Below are 17,403 nucleotides of genomic sequence, written 5' to 3'. Positions count from 1 at the left end.
TTCTGAGCATTCAAGCTCTAACATAACTTGATCTGCAAAAAGCTCTAACTAATGAAAATCTGTCTCCTGCATTGCAAATTACATGTCATTTCATGAAAAGAAACATCTTTCATGTACTTGAGCTTTACTCTTAAAATTGCATTGAGCAACTTTCTCTCACTGAGAAAGAAGCTTTTCAGCATCTGTGGCCTTGTTTTCTTCATTTGCTTAGTTGCACTAACAAAGCATTTAGTGTTCTCAGAAGCTCAAACAAGTGATTCTGTGCATTCAAGCTCTAACATAACTCTCTGCAAAAAGCTCTAACTAATGAAAATCTGTCTTCTACATTGCAAATTACATGTCATTTCATGAGAAAGAAACATCTTTCATGTACTTGAGCTTTGTTTTAAAATTGCATTAAGCAACTTTCTCACTGAGAAAGAAGCTTTTCAGCATCTGTGGCCTTGATTCTCTTCATTTGCTTAGTTGCACTAACAAAGCATTTAGTGTTCTCAGAAGCTCCGAACAAGTGATTCTGTGCATAGAAGTTCTAACATAACTCTCTGCAAAAAGCTCTAACTAATGAAAATCTGTCTCCTGCATTGCAAATTACATGTCATTTCATGAGAAACATCTTTCATGTACTTGAGCTTTGTTTTAAAATTGCATTAAGCAACTTTCTCACTGAGAAAGAAGCTTTTCAGCATATGTGGCCTTGGATTATCTTCATTTGCTTAGTTGCACTAACACAGCATTAGTGTTCTCAGAAGCTCAAACAAGTGATTCTGTGCATAGAAGCTCTAACATAACTCGATCTGCAAAAAGCTCTAAATCATGAAAATCTGTCTTCTACATTGCAAATTACATGTCATTTCATGAGAAACATCTTTCATGTACTTGAGCTTTGTTTTAAAATTGCATTAAGCAACTTTCTCACTGAGAAAGAAGCTTTTCAGCATATGTGGCCTTGGATTATCTTCATTTGCTTTGTTGCACTAACACAGCATTAGTGTTCTTAGAAGCTCTAACATAACTTTCTGCAAAAATCTCTAAATCATGAAAATCTGTCTCCTGCATTGCAAATTACATTTCATTTCATGAGAAACATCTTTCATGTACTTGAGCTTTGCTCTTAAAATGCATTGAGCAACTTTCTCTCACTGAGAAAGAAGCTTTTCAGCATATGTGGCCTTGGATTATCTTCATTTGCTTTGTTGCACTAACACAGCATTAGTGTTCTCAGAAGCTCAAACAAGTGATTCTGTGCATTCAAGCTCTAACAGAACTTGATCTGCAAAAAGCTCTAACTAATGAAAATCTGTCTTCTACATTGCAAATTACATTTCATTTCATGAGAAACATCTTTCATGTACTTGAGCTTTACTCTTAAAATTGCATTAAGCAACTTTCTCACTGAGAAAAAGCTTTTCAGCATCTGTATCCTTGAATTATCTTCATTTGCTTTGTTGCACTAACACAGCATTTAGTGTTCTTAGAAGCTCTAAACTAGTGATTCTGAGCATAGAAGCTCTAACATAACTTTCTGCAAAAATCTCTAAATCATGAAAATCTATCTTCTACATTGCAAATTACATGTCATTTCATGATTAAGAAACATCTTTCATGTACTTGAGCTTTACTCTTAAAATTGCAATAAGCAACTTTCTCTCACTGAGAAAGAAGCTTTTCAGCATCTGTGGCCTTGATTCTCTTCATTTGCTTAGTTGCACTAACACAGCATTAGTGTTCTCAGAAGCTCAAACAAGTGATTCTGTGCATAGAAGTTCTAACATAACTCTCTTTGCAAAAATCTCTAAATCATGAGAATCTGTCTTCTGCATTGCAAATTACATTTCATTTCATGAGAAAGAAACATCTTTCATGTACTTGAGCTTTGCTCTTAAAATTGCATTAAAGCAACTTTCTCTCACTGAGAAAGAAGCTTTTCAGCATCTGTGGCCTTAGATTCTCTTCATTTGCTTAGTTGCACTAACACAGCATTTAGTGTTCTCAGAAGCTCCAAACAAGTGATTCTGTGCATAGAAGCTCTAACATAACTCTCTCTGCAAAAATCTCTAAATCATGAAAATCTATCTTCTGCATTGCAAATTACATTTCATTTCATGAAAAAGAAACATGTTTCATTTACTTGAGCTTTGCTCTTAAAATTGCATTAAAGCAACTTTCTCTCACTGAGAAAGAAGCTTTTCAGCATCTGTGGCCTTGTTTTCTCTTCATTTGCTTAGTTGCACTAAACACAGCATTAGTGTTCTTAGAAGCTCTAAAGTAGTGATTCTGTGCATAGAAGCTCTAACATAACTCTCTCTGCAAAAATCTCTAAATCATGAAAATCTATCTTCTGCATTGCAAATTACATTTCATTTCATGAAAAAGAAACATCTTTCATGTACTTGAGCTTTGCTCTTAAAATTGCATTAAGCAACTTTCTCTCACTGAGAAAGAAGCTTTTCAGCATCTGTGGCCTTGATTTCTCTTCATTTGCTTAGTTGCACTAAACACAGCATTAGTGTTCTTAGAAAGCTCTAAACTAGTGATTCTGTGCATAGAAGCTCTAACATAACTCTCTCTGCAAAAAATCTCTAAATCATGAAAATCTATCTTCTGCATTGCAAATTACATTTCATTTCATGAAAAAGAAACATCTTTCATGTACTTGAGCTTTGCTCTTAAAAATGCATTGAGCAACTTTCTCTCACTGAGAAAGAAGCTTTTCAGCATCTGTGGCCTTGTTTTCTCTTCATTTGCTTAGTTGCACTAAACACAGCATTAGTGTTCTCAGAAGCTCTAAACTAGTGATACTGAGCATTCAAGCTCTAACAGAACTTTATCTGCAAAAAAGCTCTAACTAATGAAAATCTATCTTCTACATTGCAAATCACATGTCATTTCATGAGAAAGAAACATCTTTCATGTACTTGAGCTTTGCTCTTAAAATTTCATTAAGCAACTTTCTCTCACTGAGAAAGAAGCTTTTCAGCATCTGTGGCCTTAGATTCTCTTCATTTGCTTAGTTGCGCTAACACAGCATTTAGTGTTCTCAGAAGCTCTAAACTAGTGATTCTGAGCATTCGAGCTCTAACAGAACTTGATCTGCAAAAAATCTCTAAATCATGAAAATCTATCTTCTGCATTGCAAATTACATTTCATTTCATGAAAAAGAAACATGTTTCATTTACTTGAGCTTTGCTCCTAAAAATGCATTAAAGCAACTTTCTCTCACTGAGAAACAAGCTTTTCAGCATCTGTGGCCTTGATTTCTCTTCATTTGCTTTGTTGCACTAACACAGCATTTAGTGTTCTCAGAAGCTCCGAACAAGTGATTCTGTGCATAGAAGCTCTAACATAATTCTCTCTGCAAAGAATCTCTAAATCATGAAAATCTATCTTCTGCATTGCAAATTACATTTCATTTCATGAGAAAGAAACATCTTTCATGTACTTGAGCTTTGCTCTTAAAATTGCATTAAAGCAACTTTCTCTCACTGAGAAAGAAGCTTTTCAGCATCTGTGGCCTTGATTTCTCTTCATTTGCTTAGTTGCACTAAACACAGCATTAGTGTTCTTAGAAGCTCTAAACTAGTGATTCTGTGCATAGAAGCTCTAACATAACTCTCTCTGCAAAAAATCTCTAAATCATGAAAATCTATCTTCTGCATTGCAAATTACATTTCATTTCATGAAAAAGAAACATCTTTCATTTACTTGAGCTTTGCTCTTAAAATTGCATTAAAACAACTTTCTCTCACTGAGAAAGAAGCTTTTCAGCATCTGTGGCCTTAGATTCTCTTAATTTGCTTAGTTGCACTAACACAGCATTTAGTGTTCTCAGAAGCTCCAAACAAGTGATTCTGTGCATAGAAGCTCTAACATAACTTTCTCTGCTAAAAATCTCTAAATCATCAAAATCTGTCTTCTGCATTGCAAATTACATTTCATTTCATGAGAAAGAAACATCTTTCATGTACTTGAGCTTTGCTCTTAAAATTGCATTAAAGCAACTTTCTCTCACTGAGAAAGAAGCTTTTCAGCATCTGTGGCCTTGTTTTCTCTTCATTTGCTTAGTTGCACTAAACACAGCATTAGTGTTCTCAGAAGCTCTAAACTAGTGATACTGAGCATTCAAGCTCTAACAGAACTTGATCTGCAAAAAAGCTCTAACTAATGAAAATCTGTCTTCTACATTGCAAATTACATGTCATTTCATGAGAAAGAAACATCTTTCATGTACTTGAGCTTTGCTCTTAAAATTTCATTAAGCAACTTTCTCTCACTGAGAAAGAAGCTTTTCAGCATCTGTGGCCTTAGATTCTCTTCATTTGCTTAGTTGCACTAACACAGCATTTAGTGTTCTCAGAAGCTCCAAACAAGTGATTCTGTGCATAGAAGCTCTAACATAACTTTCTTTGCAAAAATCTCTAAATCATGAAAATCTGTCTTCTGCATTGCAAATTACATTTCATTTCATGAAAAAGAAACATCTTTCATGTACTTGAGCTTTGCTCTTAAAATTGCATTAAAGCAACTTTCTCTCACTGAGAAAGAAGCTTTTCAGCATCTGTGGCCTTGTTTTCTCTTCATTTGCTTAGTTGCACTAAACACAGCATTTAGTGTTCTCAGAAGCTCCAAACAAGTGATTCTGTGCATAGAAGCTCTAACATAACTTTCTCTGCAAAAAATGTCTAAATCATGAAAATCTATCTGCTACATTGCAAATTACATGTCATTTCATGAGAAAGAAACATCTTTCATGTACTTGAGCTTTGCTCTTAAAATTGCATTAAAACAACTTTCTCTCACTGAGAAAGAAGCTTTTCAGCATCTGTGGCCTTAGATTCTCTTCATTTGCTTTGTTGCACTAACACAGCATTTAGTGTTCTCAGAAGCTCCGAACAAGTGATTCTGTGCATAGAAGCTCTAACATAATTCTCTCTGCAAAGAATCTCTAAATCATGAAAATCTGTCTTCTACATTGCAAATTACATGTCATTTCATGAGAAAGAAACATCTTTCATGTACTTGAGCTTTGCTCTTAAAATTACATTAAAGCAACTTTCTCTCACTGAGAAAGAAGCTTTTCAGCATCTGTGGCCTTGTTTTCTCTTCATTTGCTTAGTTGCACTAAACACAGCATTAGTGTTCTCAGAAGCTCTCAAGTAGTGATTCTGTGCATAGAAGTTCTAACATAACTCTCTCTGCAAAGAATCTCTAAATCATGAAAATGTATCTTCTGCATTGCAACTTACATTTCATTTCATGAAAAAGAAACATGTTTCATGTACTTGAGCTTTGCTCTTAAAATTACATTAAAGCAACTTTCTCTCACTGAGAAAGAAGCTTTTCAGCATCTGTGGCCTGAGATTCTCTTCATTTGCTTATTTGCACTAACACAGCATTTAGTGTTCTCAGAAGCTTCGAACAAGTGATTCTGTGCATAGAAGCTCTAACATAACTCTCTCTGCAAAAAATCTCTAAATCATGAAAATCTATCTTCTGCATTGCAAATTACATTTCATTTCATGAAAAAGAAACATGTTTCATGTACTTGAGCTTTGCTCTTAAAATTGCATTAAAGCAACTTTCTCTCACTGAGAAAGAAGCTTTTCAGCATCTGTGGCCTTGATTTCTCTTCATTTGCTTAGTTGCACTAAACACAGCATTAGTGTTCTTAGAAGCTCTAAAGTAGTGATTCTGTGCATAGAAGCTCCAACATAACTCTCTCTGCAAAAAATCTCTAAATCATGAAAATCTATCTTCTGCATTGCAAATTACATTTCATTTCATGAAAAAGAAACATCTTTCATTTACTTGAGCTTTGCTCTTAAAAATGCATTGAGCAACTTTCTCTCACTGAGAAAGAAGCTTTTCAGCATCTGTGGCCTTGATTTCTCTTCATTTGCCTAGTTGCACTAAACACAGCATTAGTGTTCTTAGAAAGCTCTAAAGTAGTGATTCTGAGGTTTCAAGCTATAACATAACTCTCTCTGCAAAAAATCTCTAAATCATGAAAATCTATCTTCTGCATTGCAAATTACATGTCATTTCATGAAAAAGAAACATCTTTCATGTACTTGAGCTTTGCTCTTAAAAATGCATTGAGCAACTTTCTCTCACTGAGAAAGAAGGTTTTCAGCATCTGTGGCCTTGTTTTCTCTTCATTTGCTTAGTTGCACTAAACACAGCATTAGTGTTCTCAGAAGCTCTAAACTAGTGATTCTGAGCATTCAAGCTCTAACAGAACTTAATCTGCAAAAAAGCTCTAACTAATGAAAATCTGTCTTCTACATTGCAAATTACATGTCATTTCATGAGAAAGAAACATCTTTCATGTACTTGAGCTTTGCTCTTAAAAATGCATTGAGCAACTTTCTCTCACTGAGAAAGAAGGTTTTCAGCATCTGTGGCCTTGATTTCTCTTCATTTGCTTAGTTGCACTAAACACAGCATTAGTGTTCTTAGAAAGCTCTAAAGTAGTGATTCTGAGCATTCAAGCTCTAACATAACTCGATCTGCAAAAAAGCTCTAACTCATGAAAATCTGTCTTTTACATTGCAAATTACATGTCATTTCATGAGAAAGAAACATCTTTCATTTACTTGAGCTTTGCTCTTAAAATTGCATTAAGCAACTTTCTCTCACTGAGAAAGAAGCTTTTCAGCATCTGTGGCCTTAGATTCTCTTCATTTGCTTAGTTGCACTAACACAGCATTTAGTGTTCTCAGAAGCTCCGAACAAGTGATTCTGTGCATAGAAGTTCTAACATAACTCTCTCTGCAAAAAATCTCTAAATCATGAAAATGTATCTTCTGCATTGCAACTTACATTTCATTTCATGAAAAAGAAACATGTTTCATGTACTTGAGCTTTGCTCTTAAAATTGCATTAAAGCAACTTTCTCTCACTGAGAAAGAAGCTTTTCAGCATCTGTGGCCTTGATTTCTCTTCATTTGCCTAGTTGCACTAAACACAGAATTAGTGTTCTTAGAAAGCTCTAAAGTAGTTATTCTGAGGTTTCAAGCTATAACATAACTCTCTCTGCAAAAAATCTCTAAATCATGAAAATCTATCTTCTGCATTGCAAATTACATTTCATTTCATGAAAAAGAAACATCTTTCATGTACTTGAGCTTTGCTCTTAAAAATGCATTGAGCAACTTTCTCTCACTGAGAAAGAAGGTTTTCAGCATCTGTGGCCTTGTTTTCTCTTCATTTGCTTAGTTGCACTAAACACAGCATTAGTGTTCTCAGAAGCTCTAAACTAGTGATTCTGAGCATTCAAGCTCTAACAGAACTTGATCTGCAAAAAATCTCTAACTAATGAAAATCTGTCTTCTACATTGCAAATTACATGTCATTTCATGAGAAAGAAACATCTTTCATGTACTTGAGCTTTGCTCTTAAACTTGCATTAAGCAACTTTCTCTCACTGAGAAAGAAGCTTTTCTGCATCTGTGTCCTTAGATTCTCTTCATTTGCTTAGTTGCACTAACACAGCATTTAGTGTTCTCAGAAGCTCAAACAAGTGATTCTGTGCATAGAAGCTCTAACATAACTCTCTCTGCAAAAAATCTCTAAATCATGAAAATCTGTCTTCTGCATTGCAAATTACATTTCATTTCATGAAAAAGAAACATCTTTCATTTACTTGAGCTTTGCTCTTAAAAATGCATTGAGCAACTTTCTCTCACTGAGAAAGAAGCTTTTCAGCATCTGTGGCCTTGATTTCTCTTAATTTGCTTAGTTGCACTAAACACAGCATTAGTGTTCTTAGAAGCTCTAAAGTAGTGATTCTGTGCATAGAAGCTCTAACATAACTCTCTGCAAAAATGTCTAAATCATGAAAATCTATCTTCTGCATTGCAAATTACATGTCATTTCATGAAAAAGAAACATGTTTCATTTACTTGAGCTTTGCTCTTAATACTGCATTAAGCAACTTTCTCTCACTGAGAAAGAAGCTTTTCAGCATCTGTGGCCTTAGATTCTCTTCATTTGCTTAGTTGCACTAACACAGCATTTAGTGTTCTCAGAAGCTCTAAACTAGTGATTCTGAGGTTTCAAGCTCTAACATAACTTTCTCTGCAAAAAATCTCTAACTCATGAAAATCTGTCTTTTACATTGCAAATTACATGTCATTTCATGAGAAAGAAACATCTTTCATGTACTTGAGCTTTGCTCTTAAAATTGCATTAAGCAACTTTCTCTCACTGAGAAAGAAGCTTTTCAGCATCTGTGGCCTTAGATTCTCTTCATTTGCTTAGTTGCACTAACACAGCATTTAGTGTTCTCAGAAGCTCTAAAGTAGTGATTCTGAGGTTTCAAGCTATAACATAACTCTCTCTGCAAAAATCTCTAAATCATGAAAATCTGTCTTCTGCATTGCAAATTACATTTCATTTCATGAGAAAGAAACATCTTTCATGTACTTGAGCTTTGCTCTTAAAATTGCATTAAAGCAACTTTCTCTCACTGAGAAAGAAGCTTTTCAGCATCTGTGGCCTTGATTTCTCTTCATTTGCTTAGTTGCACTAAACACAGCATTAGTGTTCTTAGAAAGCTCTAAACTAGTGATTCTGAGCATTCAAGCTCTAACATAACTCGATCTGCAAAAAAGCTCTAACTCATGAAAATCTGTCTTTTACATTGCAAATTACATGTCATTTCATGAGAAAGAAACATCTTTCATGTACTTGAGCTTTGCTCTTAAAATTGCATTAAGCAACTTTCTCTCACTGAGAAAGAAGCTTTTCAGCATCTGTGGCCTTAGATTCTCTTCATTTGCTTAGTTGCACTAAACACAGCATTAGTGTTCTTAGAAAGCTCTAAAGTAGTGATTCTGAGGTTTCAAGCTATAACATAACTCTCTCTGCAAAAAATCTCTAAATCATGAAAATCTGTCTTCTGCATTGCAAATTACATTTCATTTCATGAAAAAGAAACATCTTTCATGTACTTGAGCTTTGCTCTTAAAAATGCATTGAGCAACTTTCTCTCACTGAGAAAGAAGCTTTTCAGCATCTGTGGCCTTAGATTCTCTTCATTTGCTTAGTTGCACTAAACACAGCATTAGTGTTCTTAGAAAGCTCTAAACTAGTGATTCTGAGCATTCAAGCTCTAACATAACTCGATCTGCAAAAAAAGCTCTAACTCGTGAAAATCTGTCTTTTACATTGCAAATTACATGTCATTTCATGAGAAAGAAACATCTTTCATGTACTTGAGCTTTGCTCTTAAAATTGCATTAAGCAACTTTCTCTCACTGAGAAAGAAGCTTTTTAGCATCTCTGGCCTTAGATTCTGTTCATTTGCTTAGTTGCACTAACACAGCATTAGTGTTCTCAGAAGCTCCGAACAAGTGATTCTGTGCATTAGAAGCTCTAAAGTAGTGATTCTGTGCATAGAAGTTCTAACATAACTCTCTCTGCAAAAATCTCTAAATCATGAGAATCTGTCTTCTGCATTGCAAATTACATTTCATTTCATGAAAAAGAAACATCTTTCATGTACTTGAGCTTTGCTCTTAAAATTGCATTAAAGCAACTTTCTCTCACTGAGAAAGAAGCTTTTCAGCATCTGTGGCCTTGATTTCTCTTCATTTGCTTAGTTGCACTAAACACAGCATTAGTGTTCTTAGAAAGCTCTAAACTAGTGATTCTGTGCATAGAAGCTCTAACATAATTCTCTCTGCAAAGAATCTCTAAATCATGAAAATCTATCTTCTGCATTGCAAATTACATTTCATTTCATGAAAAAGAAACATGTTTCATTTACTTGAGCTTTGCTCTTAAAAATGCATTGAGCAACTTTCTCTCACTGAGAAAGAAGCTTTTCAGCATCTGTGGCCTTGATTTCTCTTCATTTGCCTAGTTGCACTAAACACAGCATTAGTGTTCTTAGAAAGCTCTAAAGTAGTGATTCTGAGGTTTCAAGCTATAACATAACTCTCTGCAAAAATCTCTAAATCATGAAAATCTATCTTCTGCATTGCAAATTACATTTCATTTCATGAAAAAGAAACATCTTTCATGTACTTGAGCTTTGCTCTTAAAAATGCATTGAGCAACTTTCTCTCACTGAGAAAGAAGCTTTTCAGCATCTGTGGCCTTGTTTTCTCTTCATTTGCTTAGTTGCACTAAACACAGCATTAGTGTTCTCAGAAGCTCTAAACTAGTGATACTGAGCATTCAAGCTCTAACAGAACTTGATCTGCAAAAAAGCTCTAACTAATGAAAATCTGTCTTCTACATTGCAAATTACATGTCATTTCATGAGAAAGAAACATCTTTCATGTACTTGAGCTTTGCTCTTAAAATGCATTAAGCAACTTTCTCTCACTGAGAAAGAAGCTTTTCAGCATCTGTGGCCTTAGATTCTCTTCATTTGCTTAGTTGCACTAACACAGCATTTAGTGTTCTCAGAAGCTCCGAACAAGTGATTCTGTGCATAGAAGCTCTAACATAACTCTCTCTGCAAAAAATCTCTAAATCATGAAAATCTGTCTTCTGCATTGCAAATTACATTTCATTTCATGAAAAAGAAACATCTTTCATTTACTTGAGCTTTGCTCTTAAAAATGCATTGAGCAACTTTCTCTCACTGAGAAAGAAGCTTTTCAGCATCTGTGGCCTTGATTTCTCTTAATTTGCTTAGTTGCACTAAACACAGCATTAGTGTTCTTAGAAGCTCTAAAGTAGTGATTCTGTGCATAGAAGCTCTAACATAACTTTCTTGCAAAAAATCTCTAACTCATGAAAATCTGTCTTTTACATTGCAAATTACATGTCATTTCATGAGAAAGAGACATCTTTCATATACTTGAGCTTTGCTCTTAAAACTGCATTAAGCAACTTTCTCTCACTGAGAAAGAAGCTTTTCAGCATCTGTGGCCTTAGATTCTCTTAATTTGCTTAGTTGCACTAACATAGCATTTAGTGTTCTCAGAAGCTCCAAACAAGTGATTCTGTGCATAGAAGCTCTAACATAACTTTCTCTGCTAAAAATCTCTAAATCATCAAAATCTGTCTTCTGCATTGCAAATTACATTTCCTTTTGTGAGAAAGAAACATCTTTCATGTACTTGAGCTTTGCTCTTAAAATTGCATTAAAGCAACTTTCTCTCACTGAGAAAGAAGCTTTTCAGCATCTGTGGCCTTGTTTTCTCTTCATTTGCTTAGTTGCACTAAACACAGCATTAGTGTTCTCAGAAGCTCTCAACTAGTGATTCTGAGCATTCAAGCTCTAACAGAACTTGATCTGCAAAAAAGCTCTAACTAATGAAAATCTGTCTTCTACATTGCAAATTACATGTCATTTCATGAGAAAGAAACATCTTTCATGTACTTGAGCTTTGCTCTTAAAATTGCATTAAAGCAACTTTCTATCACTGAGAAAGAAGCTTTTCAGCATCTGTGGCCTTAGATTCTCTTCATTTGCTTAGTTGCACTAAACACAGCATTAGTGTTCTCAGAAGCTCTCAACTAGTGATTCTGAGCATTCAAGCTCTAACAGAACTTGATCTGCAAAAAAGCTCTAACTAATGAAAATCTGTCTTCTACATTGCAAATTACATGTCATTTCATGAGAAAGAAACATCTTTCATGTACTTGAGCTTTGCTCTTAAAATTGCATTAAAGCAACTTTCTATCACTGAGAAAGAAGCTTTTCAGCATCTGTGGCCTTGATTTCTCTTCATTTGCTTAGTTTCACTAAACACAGCATTAGTGTTCTTAGAAAGCTCTAAACTAGTGATTCTGAGCATTCAAGCTCTAACATAACTCGATCTGCAAAAAAGCTCTAACTAATGAAAATCTGTCTTTTACATTGCAAATTACATGTCATTTCATGAGAAAGAAACATCTTTCATGTACTTGAGCTTTGCTCTTAAAATTGCATTAAGCAACTTTCTCTCACTGAGAAAGAAGCTTTTCAGCATCTGTGGCCTTAGATTCTCTTCATTTGCTTAGTTGCACTAACACAGCATTTAGTGTTCTCAGAAGCTTCAAACAAGTTATTCTGTGCATAGAAGCTCTAACATAACTCTCTCTGCAAAAAATCTCTAAATCATGAAAATCTATCTTCTGCATTGCAAATTACATTTCATTTCATGAAAAAGAAACATCTTTCATGTACTTGAGCTTTGCTCTTAAAACTGCATTAAGCAACTTTCTCTCACTGAGAAAGAAGCTTTTTAGCATCTGTGGCCTTAGATTCTCTTAATTTGCTTAGTTGCACTAACACAGCATTTAGTGTTCTCAGAAGCTCCAAACACGTGATTCTGTGCATAGAAGCTCTAACATAACTTTCTCTGCAAAAAAATCCCTAAATCATGAAAATCTATCTTCTGCACTGCAAATTACATTTCATTTCATGTACTTGAACTTTGCTTTTAAAATTGCATTGAGCAACTTTCTCTCACTGAGAAAGAAGCTTTTCAGCATCTGTAGCCTTGCTTTCTCTTCATTTGTTTAGTTGCACTAAACACAGCATTAGTGTTCTTTGAAGCTCTAAACTAGTGATTCTGCGCATTCAAGCTCTAACATAACTTGATCTGCAAAAAATCTCTAATTCATGAAAATCTATCTTCTGCATTGCAAATTACATGTCATTTCATGAGAAAGAAACATCTTTCATGTACTTGTGCTTTGCTCTTAAAATTGCATTACACTTTTTTTCAACTGCTTACACACAAAATCTTTACTTGTCACACAATTTCTGAAACCTGACACTCAAACAGCAGAAGCACACACCAAATCTGCAAAACCTTACACTAATTCTCAGTTTTCAATTTCAGAAAACACTTTTTGCAAAACACAACACACAATTCTCTATGTAACACAAAAATCTTTCAGGAAGTGTTTTGATTTCCTTTTTCAAACGCAACCATTTAAAATGCCACACTAATTCATCAGTGCTTCACAGTAACTCCTCACATGCACAAACACTCATTGCTTTATTTAACACCAACCAATCATGGCTTTAGAATAGGCCTATAAATAGGCCACAGGTCAAGGTTCTTGCTTCATCGCTTTGATGCATTTCTCAGATCAAAAATGAAATACTAAAAACTACTTTATTCAACCTCCACATCATCTAGTCACTTGTGCACATCATAAAAGCAGTTTCTCATTCTTTTGAACAAGTTGTGATTGCTTTGGTACATTCATGCAACTGATTGTCTGCGGTTTCCTACATTATCAGCTGCTAATGTCATGTTGCTCAAAATGTATTATATAGTTCTCTGTGCAAGTCAGACCACTAGTAAAAGTATAACTGTGAATTCGATCCAGTCTCTTTCAATTAATATCAGACATACAGTAGTGTAAATTTGTACTTTTGAAATGGATATATGGCATACATAAGAAGTGCATTTCAATACAGTAACTGTCATCCAAACTGTTGTCATAGTTTACATCAGGTAATACTAACAGAGTGCAGTGTTATTTTGACAACATGACTAAGCAGTTTGACTATCTTGTTTGTGAACAATGAAACAAGGACTTTTTGTTCTGATGGCACTACAGTTTTTTACGATTGCTTACACTCTAAAATTAAAAATAACACACAGTTAGTGAAACCTTACACTCAAGGAGCAAAACCTCAGTCCAGATCTGCACAGCTATAAGCACATTCTCAGCCTCACACTTTTTGCAAAACACTACACACAGTGTTTTGCAAGACACTAAACACGCTTCTTTACATTAGACACAGAAATCTAACATGATGTCACTTCTTTGCCATTTCAAGACACTGCTTTCCAAAATACCACCCCTATAAACCAATTGATGAAACACAGCCCTCAGGTGTGCAGACACTTAGGTGCTTAAATGTAAACTCAACAATCAGGTGCAAGCACTATAAAAAGGCAAAAGATGAGTTTATGTGTCTTCAAAAAACGGAAGGCAATGTTGCAGTAAGAGGGAGAGGGAGGAACATCATTGGCCACAGAGCTATTTTGAATGTCCCGGGCCAACGTGGTGGTAACATCACAATATGCTGCAATCATGCGGAATGGGGTCTTCCACCAGCATGCCAACTTAGGCCCTTACAACATGGCCCACATATTCACATTTTTAGACAGACTACACAATATTGCCACAGCAGAACACCAAATGGATGCAGAGCAGATGAGATACATTGTCATCTGGGACAATGTATCTTTCCATTGATCTGCTGTGGTCCAAAGCTAGTTTCATAAGCGTCCACAATTTTCACTCCAATACCTCCCACCATACACCCCCCCCCCCCCCCCTTTTTTTTTAAGCATGGCGATGGATGGTTTACGATCTCCAGCCCTTTGTCAGGATATCCCTCATTCAAGCCATGGAGGAGGCCTGTAACCTGATTGATTCAGGGTCTGTGCAAGGATGGATTTGCCACTCAAGAAGATTCTTCCCTCACTGTCTTGCAAAAGAAGATGTGGACGAAGTGCAATTGCCAGATGCAGCGAAGATATGATGTTGAGTGTTTTTTTTTTTGTTTTGTTTTGTTTATTTTTTATGCTTTGTTGTTTATGTTCTATATTGCATTTAGAATATGTTCTGATTTTCAGTGTAATATGCAACCTTTGGAAATGCATGGATGTATTGACTGATTTTACAATGTGGAGAGAAATAACATTGGTTTTCATCAAAGTACAGTGCTGGTCTTGTGTGTTGTGTTTGGTCAATCATGTACTGTACTCTAACAATATTTCTGAAAAAAATCAAACCCAGACTAGTATATGATTAGAAAAATGTAGAAATGTTACATGTGTTTAAGATTGAGCACCACAGTGTGTAAGTGGTTCAAATAGAATCAGGTTGTATGTGCCATACAGTGCCAAAATTGGGTTTTGTTAAATTATTGTAAAATTCTGAATGAAGTGCTTCATTTTGCAAAAGATCTGATGTGTTCTGATACTTGTGTGTCTGGATGTGTGAATTGTGTGTTGTGTTTTGACAAAAAGAGCCTTGTTTTTAAAATTGTGCTTAAGCAATCGTAAAAAACTGTAATATGTTCATTGACATAAATACTTACTTTTGAGAGATGAACTATAGATTTTGAGTAAGTTACAGGCTTTTGCAGGTAATCCATTGTGTGATGCTGTTTGCACCAATTGTTTTGAGAAATGCACATTCTTCTTTGCCAGTATTACATTAAGGATAATTCAAGAAATGCACCAAAGTGACGAAGAAAAACTGTAGGTTTTGAACAATGGATGCAAACAATGTATTTCCTTTCTTTCTTACTGTGTAATACTGTATTCAGAACCATGAATGCTTACAGTTAAAAAAAAAAAAAAAGTTTGTTTTCAATCTTGTGTTCATGTTTACCATGAATTTGTCATGGAATTTTTAATCTCTCAATTACTTTCAATCTTGTACAGAAATGTACATAGGAGCTCATGAAAGAAGAGCTTTATGTTTTGAATAACTGTGTGTATATGATATATCCAAAAATACAATATTATGGCGAAAGTGTTTGCAACGTAAGACAAATGTTTGCTTTTGAGATGTGTTTGTGATATTTTGAATACAGTGCTTCATTTTGCAAGAGATGTGAGGCATTTTGCATTTTGTGTGTGCAATTATTGGATTTGTGTGTAATGTTTTGAAAAAGAGAGGCACAGTTCTGAAAATGTGTGTAAGCAGTTGAAAAAAACTGTAAATGTTAGATTTTGTGTGTTACATAGAGAATTGTGTGTTGTGTTTTGCAAAAAGTGTTTTCTGAAATTGAAAACTGAGTCAAATGGCAAGAATTAGTATAAGGTTTTGCATATTTGGTGTGTGCTTCTGCTGTTTGAGTGTCAGGTTTCAGAAATTACACAACACTACACCAAAGTAGCACAACACCTCAGATAATTTGCAAAATGGAACTATACATTGTCAAAACTATACAATGTCTTATAAAAACCTTATTTTGTTGTCTTAACATAAACACAACCATCACATGGTCTGATTCTGTTTGAATCAATTAAACACTCCTGTGCTCAACCTAAAACACTTTTAGCATTTACACAGAAAGTGTAAAAATACATTCACCAACACCACATGACACCAACTGTGCAGACTAATGAAAATATTTATTTCTTTTCATGTACTCAAGTCAGTCAATACGGAACATTTCAACAAAACATTTTCCAGTTTTCATACAGTATTACTGAACGTACCATTGTACTGTAAGCTTACAGTAATACTGTAACAAATTACATATCCAGTTCAGTACCGAATAAAAACAATAAAAAAATAAAAACCTAAACATCTCTTTGCCTAGCTGGATCTGGCCACAGGGCCTCGTCAACATCACAGGCTATATTTTCATTTGCAAGGCAATCGTGGGAAGAATCTTTTGGAGTGACAAATCCACCCTTGTATGGATGCTGCTTCAATTTGATCACATGCTTCCTCCATAGCTTGTATGAGGGCCATCTGGACATAGGGCCGGAGATCATAAACCTTTCACCGGCATGCTGAGAAGAACTCCTCGATGGGGTTTAGGAAGAGGAAGCATGGTGGAAGGTGTTGAACTGTAAATTGTGGGTGTTGATGATACCAGTTTTGGACCAGAGCAGAACGATGGAAAGCTACACTGTCCGAGACGACAATGTATTGCATCTGATCCCTTTGGTTTGCTGCTGTGATAATATTGTGTAATCTGTCTAAAAATGTAAGAATGAGGTCAGTGTTGTGAGGACCCAAGTTGGCATGGCGGTGGAGGACCCCATTCTTGTGTAACGGCAGCACAAAGGGTAATGTTACCCCCACGTTGCCCTGGTACATTGACAATAGCCCTGTGGCCAATGATGTTTCTTCCCCTTCTTCTCACTGTTGTCAGGTTAAATCCAGCCTCATCAATGCATATAAACTTATGCGGGACTCCCTCCGCATCCATTTGCAAAACTCTCTGAAATACAGCAAAATATCACATTGTGTAGATCAATATACTGTAGGTCTGCTATAAAGTAAATTTACATGTACAGTAAAAAGTTTATGTGTGCAGTACACAATACTACAGTCAGTGAACAAAACGTACCACCACATATTCACACCGCAGGACTTTCACCCTGTCTGAATTTCTGTCTGAAATGCACCAAAGCCACTGAGAAAACAGTTAACTTTTTTGAAAAAGTAACTCTGATATTTTTTGTAAATTAAAAAGTAATGCGTTTACTAGTAATTACTTTACTAGTTACTTGAAAAAAGTAATCTGATTACGTAACTCGTGTTACTTGTAATGCGTTACCCCCAACACTGAGTAAAAGTGTAACTGTGAATCATATCTTTTCAATCAAGTGCCTGCATTTCAGTACAGTAACTGTCATCCAAACTGTTGCCATAGTTTACATCAGGTAACACTAACATGACTAAGCATTTTGCCTATCTTGTTTGTGAACAATGACACAAGGACTTTTCATTCTGATGGCACT

The sequence above is a fragment of the Onychostoma macrolepis genome, chromosome 23, assembly GCF_012432095.1.
Source record: "Onychostoma macrolepis isolate SWU-2019 chromosome 23, ASM1243209v1, whole genome shotgun sequence".
In the NCBI taxonomy this organism is placed as follows: domain Eukaryota; kingdom Metazoa; phylum Chordata; class Actinopteri; order Cypriniformes; family Cyprinidae; genus Onychostoma; species Onychostoma macrolepis.
This window is presented reverse-complemented; position numbering follows the sequence as displayed.